The sequence below is a fragment of the Orcinus orca genome, chromosome 6 (assembly GCF_937001465.1).
Source record: "Orcinus orca chromosome 6, mOrcOrc1.1, whole genome shotgun sequence".
NCBI lineage: Eukaryota > Metazoa > Chordata > Mammalia > Artiodactyla > Delphinidae > Orcinus > Orcinus orca.
The window spans coordinates 97,876,042-97,890,242 of record NC_064564.1 but is presented as its reverse complement, the minus strand read 5'-3'; the positions used below and the strand labels follow the sequence as shown (position 1 = coordinate 97,890,242).

Here is a 14,201-nt window from a genome sequence, read left to right as displayed (position 1 = left end):
CCCACGTTCAAATGCTCGTCCCTTCCCTTATGAGCCACGTGAGTTGGACAAGGTGCCTCCTGTCCTCATCTGCATAATGAAAAGGATAAGACCTACTCCAGTTGTTGTGAAGACTGAGTCTCACCAACAAGTAGGTACTCACACAATTTACTGAGTCCATTTTTCTCAATCAAGTACATTTCCTTGTGAGTTTCATTACAACGCTATAGTCCGTGAGACTGTAATCCAGGCTCTTTTATCTCCTAATCCCATATTCTCTCCAGGCAACTGGGCTAGACTAGAGGAAACCTCACAACAATACTGAAAGCCGGGCCCTTCAGAGGAAAGTGCAGGCAACGTTAACCCCAATGCAACATTGCTGATGCTTTAGACAGGTGCATGAGACATGCTGTGGACCTTATGGATTTGATGCCTAGATGGCCCCAAATCTCTCCCACTAAAGAAAGGACAATATTAGGATGTATATATATGTAGATGTGTGTATATATATATGTGTGTGTGTGTATGTGTGTGTGTAACTGAATCACTTTGCTGTACAGCAGAAATTAATACAACGTAAATCAACTATACTTCAGTGAAATAATTTTTTTTAAAAAAAGAAGGGACAATACTAAGATAAGGGCACTGTCAGCACTTGGAAGTGGAGTTGAAAAGCTTATAAATAAAATAAAATTTAAAACTTAAAAAAAAAAAAAGCACTGTTATCCTTGGTCTCTTGTGCTATGCTATCAATTTGCCAAGAGAATCAGTTTTCCTATTACCACCCGGCACCCCTGCTACCGACATACCACCAGTGACCCTCCCCACTTAATTCTACCAGCTTGGTGTTCAGGATTCTGAGCCAGGTATCATAACAAGGCCCTGAGAATTAATAAACTCTTGGCCAGAGTTGCCTTACCACATCCCCGGATAGGATAACAGTGTTTGGGTAGCAGTTAAAGTTAGACTTACATAGAAACCACAGTATTCAACAGCTAGGATATTAAACATGCTTCATTCATTCAAAATATATATTTTTTAATATCTCCAAAATAGGAATGCCTCTTAACAATGGCATTGCATGATACAGTTGGCAGTTTAGTAGTGTACCTTGCCATCATCGTATCTTAGATTCATGATCAAATGAAATCTTCAGCTCCTGGCATTGTATCAATATAACGTTTGACATATGGAAACTTACAGGCTTAGGTGAATTACTGCCCAAAGCTCTAGAGGTATTTTCTGAGTCTATGAAATTTCTTATTGAGTCTCTGTGTTCTCTAAACCCTGGTATTTGTAACAAGAAATAAACATCAGGATAGAAGGAACACATGTGAGCTCTTTGAAACCCTGAACTTTGATTTGAGAGAGGCTCTTTCCTAAGCACCATTGTTTGTATGAGTCATCGTGGAAGGTCTCTCTAGGTCCTGACCGCTCCCCGCCCTGGCACCCTCCCCCAACAATTTCTGTCGGTTTTCCCAACAGCTGAGTGGAGTCTATGGGGAAAACTAGTTGGCTAAATCCACCATCTTTCCCCCTAAGATGCCACTTACAAAGTCATTCCCTTTCACATACTTGGAGTACCTTCTCCGCCCAGTGTCAGCCTGGTCACCAAGTTCCTGCGTGATTCACATAAGCATGCACTGGAGGGCTTGTCTGTTAGGCAGCAGTACCTGGACTACACCCCTCTACCCTGAATAGGAACACTTGGTCTTCCTATTGCTGATACGATCATTTTCCCCTTTTCTCTTGGTGTGCTGACCTTCGACTTCATATTCCTCTTTCCCAGAAAAAGTGCCTTTCCTTAAATCAGCTTCTGCAGTAACAATCACAACCAATCTGTCCTCTTAACAGCACAACTCCCCACAAGGTTGTTGTCACTGGAAGGGATAAGGACCTTAGTGAAGTTCTTAAGGTCCTTAGGGGATCTCTTTATCTTTAGATTTTAAAAATGAAGCTCAGGGCTTCCCTGGTGGCGCAGTGGTTGGGAGTCCGCCTGCCGTTGCAGGGGACACGGGTTCGTGCCCCGGTCCGGGAAGATCCCACATGCCGCAGAGCGGCTGGGCCCGTGAGCCATGGCCACTGAGCCTGCGCGTCCGGAGCCTGTGCTCCGCAACGGGAGAGGCCACAACAGTGAGAGGCCCGCGTACCGCAAAAAAAAAAAAAAAAAAAAAAAAGAGGAAGCTCAGGGCTGAGGGACTTACCCAGAGTGACGTCATCATTGGCAATAGAGTGAAGAATAGAATCTTGGCCACTGCCACTAGGGAGTATGTACTTCTGCCCTCTGTTTAGATTCTCTACAACTGCAGTCTTTTTTTTTTTTTTTTAATTTTTTTGAAGTTTTTTTGGCTGTGCCATGCAGCTTGAGGGATCTTACTTCCCCGACCTGGGATTGAACCCTGGCCCTCAGCAGTGAAAACAGAGTCCTAACCACTGGACAGCCAGGGAATTCCCTCTCCAACTGCAGTCTTTTTGTGTATGTGTGTGTGAAATTAGAAAAATATTTATAGTAATATGGTAAAGGATTCATACACTTGATATATAAAAATGTTCACACTAATCAATAAGAAAACCCTAAAACTCTAGTGAACGCAGTGAGAAATTCACTGAAGAGTAAATACAACTGGCCAATTAACAAATTAGCCGTACTAAAGTTAATTAAAACAACAAGGTGAGTATTTGTTTAACCTGTTAAATAAACAGAGATTGAAGATAAAAATATTAGCTGGAGCTATGAGGCTCCAACTGCAGTCTTAAGAAGAGCAGGTGGATTGCAGAACTGGAGAGCTGTCATCCTCTTCATAATCTTCCTGGATTACAGTAAAAGGGTGTGAGAATGCAGTGGACATCGCTATTATCACCCAGACCGTGGTGACTTAATAGATGCAGCAATGTGATTGGAAAATGGAGCTTGGCTCGCGTTTGACTTTATGTTAGATCAAGAACGAATCGATTGTCCACATCAAAGAGTGGAGGGTGTGTGGAAAGGGTTAAAGCAAGTCCCACACTATCACCTCGGCACCCTTACCTCAACCAGGCAATAGGTCCCTAATCTTTGGCCCCTTAAATGCCTTTGCCATTTGAGGATCTTCCCTGGCTGGATTCGTTCATCAACATTCTTTCATTACAGTAAAATTATATAACATGAACTTGGGAATGTATTCTCCTCCCCGTGCTGTTGAAGATCTTGGCTACATTCCTTCCTGAGCAAAAATACGCAAGAACACACACACACACACACACACACACACACACACACACACGCGTGCACGTGTGCGATCCAAGAAGATTCAGTACTTTCGTCTCAAATACAGGTGATAAAATCAAAACTTAACAGACTTAGTGACAGGAGATAGGGGTAAAAAGAATCAGGTATTTGTGTCTCTTAGTCTAACTATCTGGTCCCCTTATCTAGAGAAGTGTGAGGCCTCCCCGCCCAGACCTTCATGAGCTCCCCTCTTAGATGTTCCCTCACATGGTGGAGAGAGGCCCAATCTAAACCTTCCCTTCTCTCCTTTTATCATTTTTTTCCTCCAGAAGTCCCACCTCTCTGTCCCCATTGCCAGACACTGTCGCTTCTCCAGAAGGTGTAAAGTCCTAAGACTCTTCATGTGTACTGTGAACATTCACAATCGCCAGCTAAGCTGTTTTCTCCTTCATCTTTTGAAAGTGCTGGCTATAGCAGTAGGAGCAGTTTTCAGCTTCCAAGTAGGGAAGGAGGACATCTTGACTAAAAGCCTAATTTCTCCAAGCACTGACTTGGAGAAAAGCTGATAAATCTGATCTCACTCTATCCAGCCAACATAAAAGAACTAATTTAACCTGGTGGCATTCAGCAAGAAAGCCTCCTCTGAGGGTGTGCTGGGTCCAGCTTTTGTTTTTTGGAAGCTCATGAAAACACTCTACTTGTATATTGTAGATGTTTTTTCTACTGAGCATCTATTGCTGTTGTAAAACCTCTAGCTCACCCCTCCCTAATGTGTTCTCAACCATTTCTGGGGGTCCTGAAACTACCTTACAGTTTTTCCAAATTAGTAACATCTGTCATTCTTTTTCTCTTGGGCTCTGATTCCTTAAAATGAGACATCTCTGGAATGTACATTGTGAAATTCCTTTGGAAAGTTGCTGCCTTTTTCCTTCCCATCACCAGGTATCCATGGCCCCCAAGGTTGACCTGCGCCCATCACACTGGCTTATAATACTCTACTAAAGAGGAAAGATTCCTTTTCCCACACACCCATTGTTGCAATAATCTAACATGATGATTGCCAGATAGCACTGCTCACATTGCCAACATCTTATGAAAATTCTGTGTGAAATCCCGTTCTTTTGTGACGAAATTCCCCAGGGTAGGTCAGAGGACCATTCTCTGAGACTCTGCCCCCCAAATCCTCCTGTCTTTCTACTCCCAGTTACTCCTAACCTGCTCCCAAGCCTTCCTCCAATTAGCCCAATTACATAAAGCCTTGTGTTCTATTTTGAAACCTTCAATTTATCTAGTTTCAAATTTTTGAAACTGGTACTATAATCTCCTAGGCCTGGCTGCATTGGCTTTTCTCTGTGTCTTGTCTTTATCTCTCAGGGGAGGAGGATGGAGGGAAGAAAGGAAGGCGTCCAGGGATAGGGCAATCGGTGTGGCTCAAACACCAAACTGTTTTCACGTGACAAGGCTGGGTGACTGCCTAAATTTAGTAGCGATGGAAGCCTCTTACAAGGTGTTTTTGTCCCAGAATTGTTCATCTTGGGCAAGCTAGAAATTGCAGACCATGTGCCTTTCCTAAATCCTGCAGACGGTGTAGCACCTTGTGGTAGAGTTCTCAAATTAGATCATGGGCATATGTCGAATAAGCATCAACGAAAAGAATGACAGTGGGAAAGGTCTAAGGAGTCACAGGTGATTGAACTATATACCTGATCATCCAATAGCTTCTAGAAAAATGGACTCACGTACACTGAAATCTACCTCTTCTAGGCCTCCCACATACTCCTTTTACTCCCGGTACAAAAGCATGGTTTGAAAGCCAAAACAAACATGCTTTTTGCCCCAGTATAGGTGCCCAGTAATGTTTGCTCAGTGTTAAATGTATGGCAATAACAATCTCATGGATTTGTGGAGCAATTCATAGCTTTCAAAGCCAGATTCCACATATAATCTCATTGGATCCTCACAACAACTCAGTACGGCAGGCAGACCAAGTTGTCTTAGCCTCATTTTAGAGATCGGCAGTTCTCAAACTTGTGTAGGTTTGGAACAATCAGAGGTCATGGTGCCCTCTGAGGAATCATGTGAGCTACTGACATTTTAAATTACATAGTAACTAATTGTAGATTCTGGGCAGCAACGTCGGACTATAGGCCAGGCAGAAGCCATGTGGGCTGTTGGTGGAGTAGGTGCAGGGGTGGGGGGAAGCAGAATGGTTCTGGAAGGCAAAAGCAAGGACTTTTCTACTAAGGTGATCTGAAGGCTTTTTAGGGATAAATTCAAGGAGAAAGATGAGGAACCTAAGCTAAGCAATGCAAGAGGTTCAGAGTTACAGGCATGAAAACATGGGTTCCTGTTGGTTTCGTGATGTTCAAACAGAGAACCAAAACCAAAGTCACCTTATACTCTGATGAGATGGGCTGAATCACGCTGGAGGGCTCTTCCCTGAGACCTAGATGAAGGGAAAGGGAGGTTTGACCCTTTTCCTCCTTTTACATAAACTGATCTTAGGGACCTCCCATGTGAAGAGCCCCTATTAGAGTTTGTCCTGCACGGAACTCGGGGAGAGTGGAAGGAAGCTAAGACCACCTGTAAGTCAGAGCGCGTGAACGATAGTCACAACTGGACTCCCCATCCAAGGATTGATGGACTGAAAACAACAACAACAACAACAATGCTTGGATTCCCCTTGGGAGTTATCATAGAGAAAAATGATGAGGACAGAGTCTCTTGGGGGTTAGTTATGGTGAGTTGAGTGGAAAAAGGTTATCCTGCAGTCCACACAGTACGAGAAAATGTTCCCATTTTGATCAGTGGTATTACTATTTCTTTTGGTATAAGGCTCACAACGGTAGCATTCTCTTACTCTTTCTTGTCCCTTATAGACCTAGAGTGTATAGAAATGACAAATATCTATTGGGCCAGTGCCATCTTGTCGATTTTACATATGGAGAAACTGTTGCCTTCTGCTCTGTTGCCACTCTTGTAAAACTCCTCATTCTATCATGGATGATTTTCTGCAATTCCCAACATGCTTCTCTGAATCAGTGTCTGCCACTAGCCTGTACAGCGTTTGTTGCCAATCCATCCTAAAGCATGTCTTTCCCCCATCACTGTCCCTGCTCAAGAGCCCTTAATGTTTCTTCTAAGTTGCTTATTGACCTCAAACTCCTCTCTTTAAAGTCCCTCCATAATCTGACCACAGTCTACTTATCCAATCTTAGTTTTCTTACACCTCGTCTCCAACCTGCTCTACATAGGGGGGATTCAATGTTCAACATTCAACTTTCATACAACTCACATTTCCACATGTCATATATTAACACTCTATTGTCCTCCATGTGCAAAGGCTATTTTTTTTTGCTTTTTTTTTTAATTGAAGTAAAATTGATTTACAATATTGTGTTACTTTCAGGTATACAACAAAGTGATTCAGTTATATTTTTTTTCACATTCTTTTCCATTATAAGTTATTATAAGATATTGAGTATAGTTCCCTGTGCTATACACTTGTTGGTTATCTTTTTTTGTTTCCATTTACTCTTTCATTTTTTTTTGACATCTTTATTGGAGTATAATTGCTTTACAATGTTCTGTTAGTTTCTGCTGTATAACAAAGTGAATCAGCTATACGTATACATATATCCCATATCCCCTCCCTCTTGCATCTCCCTCCCACCCTCCCTATCCCACCCTCTAGGTGGTCACAAAGCACCGAGCTGATCTCGCTGTGCTATGCGGCTGCTTCCCACTAGCTATTTTACATTTGGTAGTGTATATATGTCCATGCCACTCTCTCACTTCATCCCAGCTTACTCTTCCCCCTCCCTGTGTCCTCAAGTCCATTCTCTATGTCTGCATCTTTATTCCTGTCCTGGCCCTAGGTTCATCAGAAACTTTTTTTTTTTTTTTAGATTCCATATATATGTGTTAGCATAGGGTATTTGTTTTTCTCTTTCTGACTTACTTCACTCTGTATGACAGACTCTAGGTCCATCCACCTCACTACAAATAACTCAATTTCGTTTCTTTTTATGGCTGAGTAATATTCCATTGTATATATGTGCCACATCTTCTTTATCCATTCATCGGTCGATGGACACTTAGGTTGTTTCCATGACCTGGCTATTGTAAATAGTGCTGCAATGAACATTGTGGTACATGATTCTTTTTGAATTATGGTTTTCTCAGGGTATATGCCCAGTAGTGGGATTGCTGCGTCATATGGTGGTTCTATTTTTGGTTTTTAAGAAACCTCCATACTGTTCTCCATAGTGGCTCTATCAGTTTACACTCTCGCCAACAGTGCAAGAGTGTTCCCTTTTGTCCACACCCGCTCCAGCATTTATCGTTTGTAGATATTTTGATGATGGCCATTTTGACCGGTGTGAGGTGATACCTCATGGTAGTTTTGATTTGCATATCTCTAATGATTATTGATGTTGAGCATTCTTTCATGTGTTTGTTGGCAATCTGTATATCTTCTTTGGAGAAATGTCTATTTAGGTCTTCCGCCCATTTGTGGATTGGGTTGTTTGTTTTTTTGTTATTGAGCTGCATGAGCTGCTTATAAATTTTGGAGATTAATCCTTTGTCAGTTGCTTCATTTGCAAATATTTTCTCCCATTCTGAGGGTTGTATCTTTTGGTCTTGTTTATCGTCTCCTTTGCTGTGCAAAAGCTTTGAAGTTTCATTAGGTCCCATTTGTTTGTTTTTGCTTTTATTTCCATTTCTCTAGGAGGTGGGTCTAAAAGGATCCTGCTGTGATTTATGTCGTTATTGTAGGTCTTTTCCTGCTCTTCTGTTTCCTGCCTAGAGAAGTTCCTTTAGCATTTGTTGTAAAGCTGGTTTGGTGGTACTGAATTCTCTTAGCTTTTGCTTGTCTGTAAAGGTGTTAATTTCTCCGCCAAATCTGAATGAGATCCTTGCTGTGTAGAGTAATCTTGGTTGTAGGTTTTTCTCCTTCATCACTTTAAATATGTCCTGCCACTCCCTTCTGGCTTGCAGAGTTTCTGCTGAAAGATCAGCTGTTAACCTTATGGGGATTCCCTTGTATGTTATTTGTTGTTTTTCCCTTGCTGCTTTTGATATTTTTTCTTTGTAGTTAATTTTTGATAGTTTGATTAATATGTGTCTTGGTGTGCTTCTCCCTGGATTTATCCTGTATGGGACTCTGTGCTTCCTGGACTTGATTAGCTATTTCCTTTCCCATATTAGGGAAGTTTTCAACTATAATCTCTTCAAATATTTTCTCAATCCCTTTCTTTTTCTCTTCTTCTTCTGGGACCCCTATAATTCGAATGCTGGTGCGTTTAATGTTGTCCCAGAGGTTTCTGAGACTGTCCTCAATTCTTTTCATTCTTTTTTCTTTATTCTGCTCCCTAGCAGTTATTTCCACCATTTTATCTTCCAGCTCGCTTCATTCTTCTGCCTCAGTTATTCTGCTGTTGATTCCTTCTAGAGTATTTTTAATTTCAGTTATTGTGTTGTTCATCACTGTTTGTTTGCTCTTTAGTTCTTCTAGATCCTTGTTAAATGTTTCTTGGGTTTTCTCCATTCTTTTTTCGAGATTTTGGGTCATCTTTACTCTCATTACTCTGAATTCTTTTTCAGGTAATTTGCCTATTTCGTCTCCATTTATTTTGGTCTGTTAGGTTTGTACCTTGCTTCTTCGTCTCTAACATTTTTTTTGTCGTTTCTTTTTTTTTTTTTTTTTTTTTTGATGGGTTGGGCTGTATTCCTGTCTTACTGGTTGTTGCCCTTTGACATCCAGCACTGGAGTTTGCAAGCAGTTGGATAGAGCCGGGTCTTGATGCTGAGATTAGGACCTCCAGGAAGCCTCACTCTGATTAATATTCCCTGGGGTCTGAGGTTCTCTGTTACCTATTTTATATATAGTAGTGTGTTTATGTTAATCCCGAACTCCTAATTTATCTCTCCCCCACCCCTTTCCCCTTTGGTAACCAAAATTTGTTATGTTTGTGGGTCTATTTCTCTTTCGTATATGAGTTCATTTGTATCATTTTTGCTTTATAGTTCACATGTAAGTGATATCGTGTTGTAACAGGGAAGAGCCAAATCTGACTACATGTTGGACCTGTTTCTTTTACTTTAACGTTTGCTTTCCACTGCTTTTGTTCACTCAGAGGATACTACTGTCTATACATAATGGCCTACCTTGGGGAACCCTGCCCCTCTGCCTGAATGTTAAACCAGAGTGCCTTTGTTCAGGGAAACATCCAGACGCTGTCCACCTGTGGATGGCTACAAGAAAGAAGAAATTAACCCATCCCCTCCCCGAGGCTGGCCATTCCAGGTGATATTTGCCAAACTTATGGCCTTTTTACTTCACTTCCTCATCTCCTCCCCATCTCTGTGCTATAAAAGAAACTGGCATCCAAACCCCGATAAGATGGTTATTTTGAGACTTTAGTGTGCCTTCTTCTCAGTCTGCTGGCTTTCCAAATGCAGTCGTATTCCTTGCTTGACACCTCGTCTCCAATTTATTGGCCTGTCGTGCAGCAAGCTGAGTGAGCTAGTACTCCATAACAATATGATATTTCTCTTTCTCTGTCTGGGTAACTTCACTAAGTATGATAATCTTGGACTTCCCTGGGGGCACAGTGGCTAAGAATCCGCCTGCCAGTGCAGGGGACACAGGTTCAACCCCTGGTCTGGAAAGATCCCACATGCCACGGAGCAACAAAGCCCGTGCACCACAACTACTGAGCCTGCACTCTAGAGCCCATGAGCCACAAGTACTGAGCCCGCGTGCCACAACTACTGAAGACCACATGCCTAGAGCCCATGCTCTGCAGCAAGAGAAGCCACCGAATGAGAAGCCTGCACACCATAACAAAGAGTAGCACCCACTCACTGCAACTAGAGAAAGCCCGCACGCAGCAACGAAGACTCAATGCAGCCAAAAATAAATTTATAAATTTATTTTTTAAAAGTCTTAAAAAAATGAGTATGATAATCTCTAGATCCATCCATGTTGCTACAGATGGCATTATTTCATTCTTTTTATGGCTGAGTAATATTCCATCATATATATATGTACCACATCTTCTTTATCCATTCATCTGTTGATGGACATTTAGGTTGCTTCCATGTCTTGGCTGTGGTAAATAGTGCTGCAGTGAATATTGGGATGGATGTATCCTTTCAAATTATGGTTTTCTTTGGATATATGCCCAGGAGTGGGATTGCTGGGTCATATGGTAGCTCTATTTTTAGTTTTTTAAGGAGCTGTTTTTTATATAACTTAACAGCATTGATTTTTTCCAGACTTTTTTTTCTTTTTCTTATTGAAGTATAGTTGATTTACAATGTTGTGTTAGTTTCAAGTGAACAGCAAAGTGATTCATTGATATATATGTGTATATATGTATGTATATATATTCTTTTTCGGATTCTTTTCCATTATAGGTTATTATAAGATATTGAATATAGTTCCCTGTTCTATACAGTAAGTCCTTTATCTATTTCATATATAGTAGTATGTATCTGTTAATCCCAAATTCCTAATCTATCCCTGCCCCCCCTTTTTTTCATACCTAAGAAAAGTTTCCAGTGGACAAGTAATATTAGCTTTTATATTTTAATTAAATGTGTAATAAACAAAAGTGGGTCTGGTGCAAGAATAAAAACACAAATCACTGGGTGAAAAACAGAAATGCTTAAACATTGCCATGTCAGATATTATCTCAACAGGTTGTATAGGAAACATCACAAAGCAACAGAGATAGATTGATGTCCCATAAACTGAATCGAGGAAAATGTACGTATACCCTCATCTCTTCCCTCAACAATAAAATAAATAGTGAAAATATTAAAGAGTAAAATGTTCATGGATACAATGGGGGAGGAATATATATAATATTTTATTTGTTGGGGGGCGTACATCCTTTATCCTTTCTGTATTTTGATTGTCCTAGGTTTTTATAATGTGTTTTGATCATTACAGAAAAGGTTTAAAAAGTAAAGTTACTTTTTGTTATTAGGAAACATATGACTATACACTAATAACCATAAAAGGAGAGGATCTTTTCAAGTATGCAATCAATGGAAAAATGACAAAAGACATGATCAACAGATTTGACTAAAAAATTAATTTCTGTGCCTAAAAAACTATTAATTACCAAAAAACTTAAAATATAAAGAGACTCTCACAAATTGAAAATCAGACCTCCTGGGCTTCCCTGGTGGCGCAGTGGTTGAGAGTCCGCCTGACAATGCAGGGGACGCAGGTTCGTGCCCCGGTCCGGGAGGATCCCACATGCCGCGTAGCAGCTGGGCCCATGGGCCATGACTGCTGGGCCTGCGCGACCGGAGCCTGTGCTCCGCGACGGGAGAGACCACAGCAGTGAGAGGCCCGCGTATCGCAAAAAAAGAAAATCAGACCTCCTAATAAAAAATTAAATACTAAGTAATTTTATAAAAAATACAAATATGTTCAACCATATTAGTAATCAAGGAAATACAAATTAAAACTATAATAATATAACAGCTTTCCTATCAATTTAACAAAGAATAATTAAAGTCATAAAAATCAGTGCTAACGCTGGTGATGGTATGGCAAGGTGAGCAAGTTCAAGGATGTGCTGGTGTCTGTAAGTTGGCACAAGCACTCAAGAAGGAAGTTTGCATCAAGATCACTAAAAAGAGTAAATTCCTAGGAAGTTACTCTCAGAAAATAAGAGTTTCCACAATTACTTATTGGAGAGACACGCATCAGTTTTCTGTGATGTTGTTTTGTGACTACGTTTGTAAAGAGCATGAGAAAAAAGCCAGTTAAAACACAATGCACCCAAATGATAGAATGCTATGCAACAATTACAAATCACGTGGGTCTGAGTTCATTAGATAATGGGAAAATGCCCCTGGCATAACATTAAGGGAGGGAGCAAAATGCAAAATCATGTAGTAATAAAATGGTGATTTGCTTAAACTAAATTACATCTGTGTGTGTATAACATCAAAATATAAACAGTGGTGATAATACAGTCTTGGAAATAGTATCTCAGTTAATTATTTTTCTACGTTCCTGTTCTCAGTATTTTGAAATGTTTTTATAATAAAAGCAATCAGGAAGACACAATTAACTATAGATTTTTTACAAGAAGCCTTGGAGGCTTTGGGGGGACTGTAAGCCACCTGTGGCCATGAGAGAAGTAAATGAAGACTCAAGTGTTTTCTAATATAAAGAAAACAAAGGGACCTTTCAGTAGGAATTTAGTCAATTCTTGGTGCTTCCCTGTCCTTTTTCTGTGTTTACAGAATGTTTGCTGATTCAAGCAGATGGTTTTCTAAACTGACTCACATGTAACATCTCCCTCACTCCAAGTGACAGGCATTTCCCTGACCTCAGTCTGTGTTCCAGCTCTTTCCATGCCTGAAGGAAAATCCAAGGACTTTTAGGATCCGAATCTAAGAAGTTTGGGGTAACGATGAACGCGACGTACTTTTCCTTACTATTACCCCAGTGCATACGTATCTCACTGCAGCCACAGCCCACAAAAGCCAGAGGCATGAGTTTGCCCCAGGCTGGCAGAAATTGCCCCATGATGGTTATAATTGCCATAATACTAGATAATTTACCTTTTGTAAACACTTTGCCCTTGGCACAGTTTTTGATACATACAGTTTCATTCACTTCCCTGAAGGCGCGATGTAGGGATTGGGTGATGCTTGAGGATGGCCCTTTTCTCTTTTGGTCTTTCTGTGAGTCCTTGGCCTCTTGCCTTTCTTTTTCTCCCCACTATCTGAGCTGTGTACTATTCATACTACACGCCGTTGTGACTCCTCCCCCATAACCTTGAGCCAGTGCCAAGTGCCTTTCAAATAGTAGAGCTCCTTCCTGCTCTGTCCCATAGACTAGCCGTCGACCCAGGGACCTAGCAGAGTTTTGCTTCCTACTAGTAAAGGGATCACTGAAGGTTATATTCCCATCTCAATGCTGAAATGCCAAGCAGATGTGCTTGTTTATTTTGAATAAGCATTTTTCCTGGTAAATGACTCACTTCTGAATGTTGCAGTTGCCCTTGATGTCTGGGAAGAGCAGTTTTTGCATTTTTCATCAATATCACAAGGCTGATCTTCAGCCGATACGTGCAGGTGTGGCCAGTTGAACCAGCTGTTAAATTATGGGAATGTATAATGGCTGATACGTAGCCTCTGCCCTCATGTCCCACCTCATTGAGGCTGTCCCGGTCCTTCCCCTTGGACACCCTGGATCTCCCCCAATCTAGCAACTGAAAGGGTTAATACCGGGCCAGGCACCCCGCTGAGCTGATGCACAGCTGCTGTCCATTTGGACTGATCAGTGCCCAAGTCACTCAGGGTGTGAGTTGGTTTTGGGTTTTTTGGTTTTTCACCACACGGCTTGTGGGATGTTAGTTCCCCGACCAGGGATTGAACCAGGGCCCTCAGCAGTGAAAGCGCAGAGTCCTAACTACTGGACCGCCAGGGAATTCCCAGTGTGGGAGATATTTTGATTGATCCTCCTGCATCATTATGGTGTTGAAGGCGTGATACACCAGACTGACATAAATCAATCCGACGTAGATCAAGCCGCTTGTTAGCAAAAAACTTCTTGCCTTGCGGTTCTCTAACGTGAACGCCCAGCAGAATCACCTGGAGGGCTAGTTTAAACGCGCACCTCTGGGCCCCGCCCTCAGAGATTCTGATTCAGGAGGTCCAGGATGGGGCCTGAGAATTTGCGTTTCTCACAATTCCCAGGCGAGGCTGAAGCTGAAGAGCCCAGTCCTCTGTTCCACAGGCAGCTCCCTGATAGAAACGATCTCTAGAGCAGCACTTCTCAAACACCCGTATGCATAAGAATCACCTGGGGAGTCTTGTAATACATATTCTTATTCAGTGCATCTGGGATAGAGCCTGAAATTCTGGGATAGAGCCTGAAATTCTGCTTTTCTCTCAAGCCCCCAGGTGATTCCACTACCTATGACCTTGAATAACAAGGTCTTCTAAAGGGAATTCGTGCTTCTCATCCACATAA

At 41.5% G+C, this 14,201-nt stretch overlaps 1 long non-coding RNA gene across 1 annotated transcript; it reads left to right on the top strand.

Annotated features, from left to right (window-relative positions):
• Window positions 1-10,729: 10,729 nt before the first annotated feature.
• Window positions 10,730-13,303, top strand: LOC125964668 (uncharacterized). The gene is made up of 3 exons (XR_007477904.1): window positions 10,730-10,964; window positions 12,531-12,627; window positions 13,222-13,303. It is a non-coding gene; the product is annotated as an uncharacterized LOC125964668 (long non-coding RNA).
• Window positions 13,304-14,201: the final 898 nt, after the last annotated feature.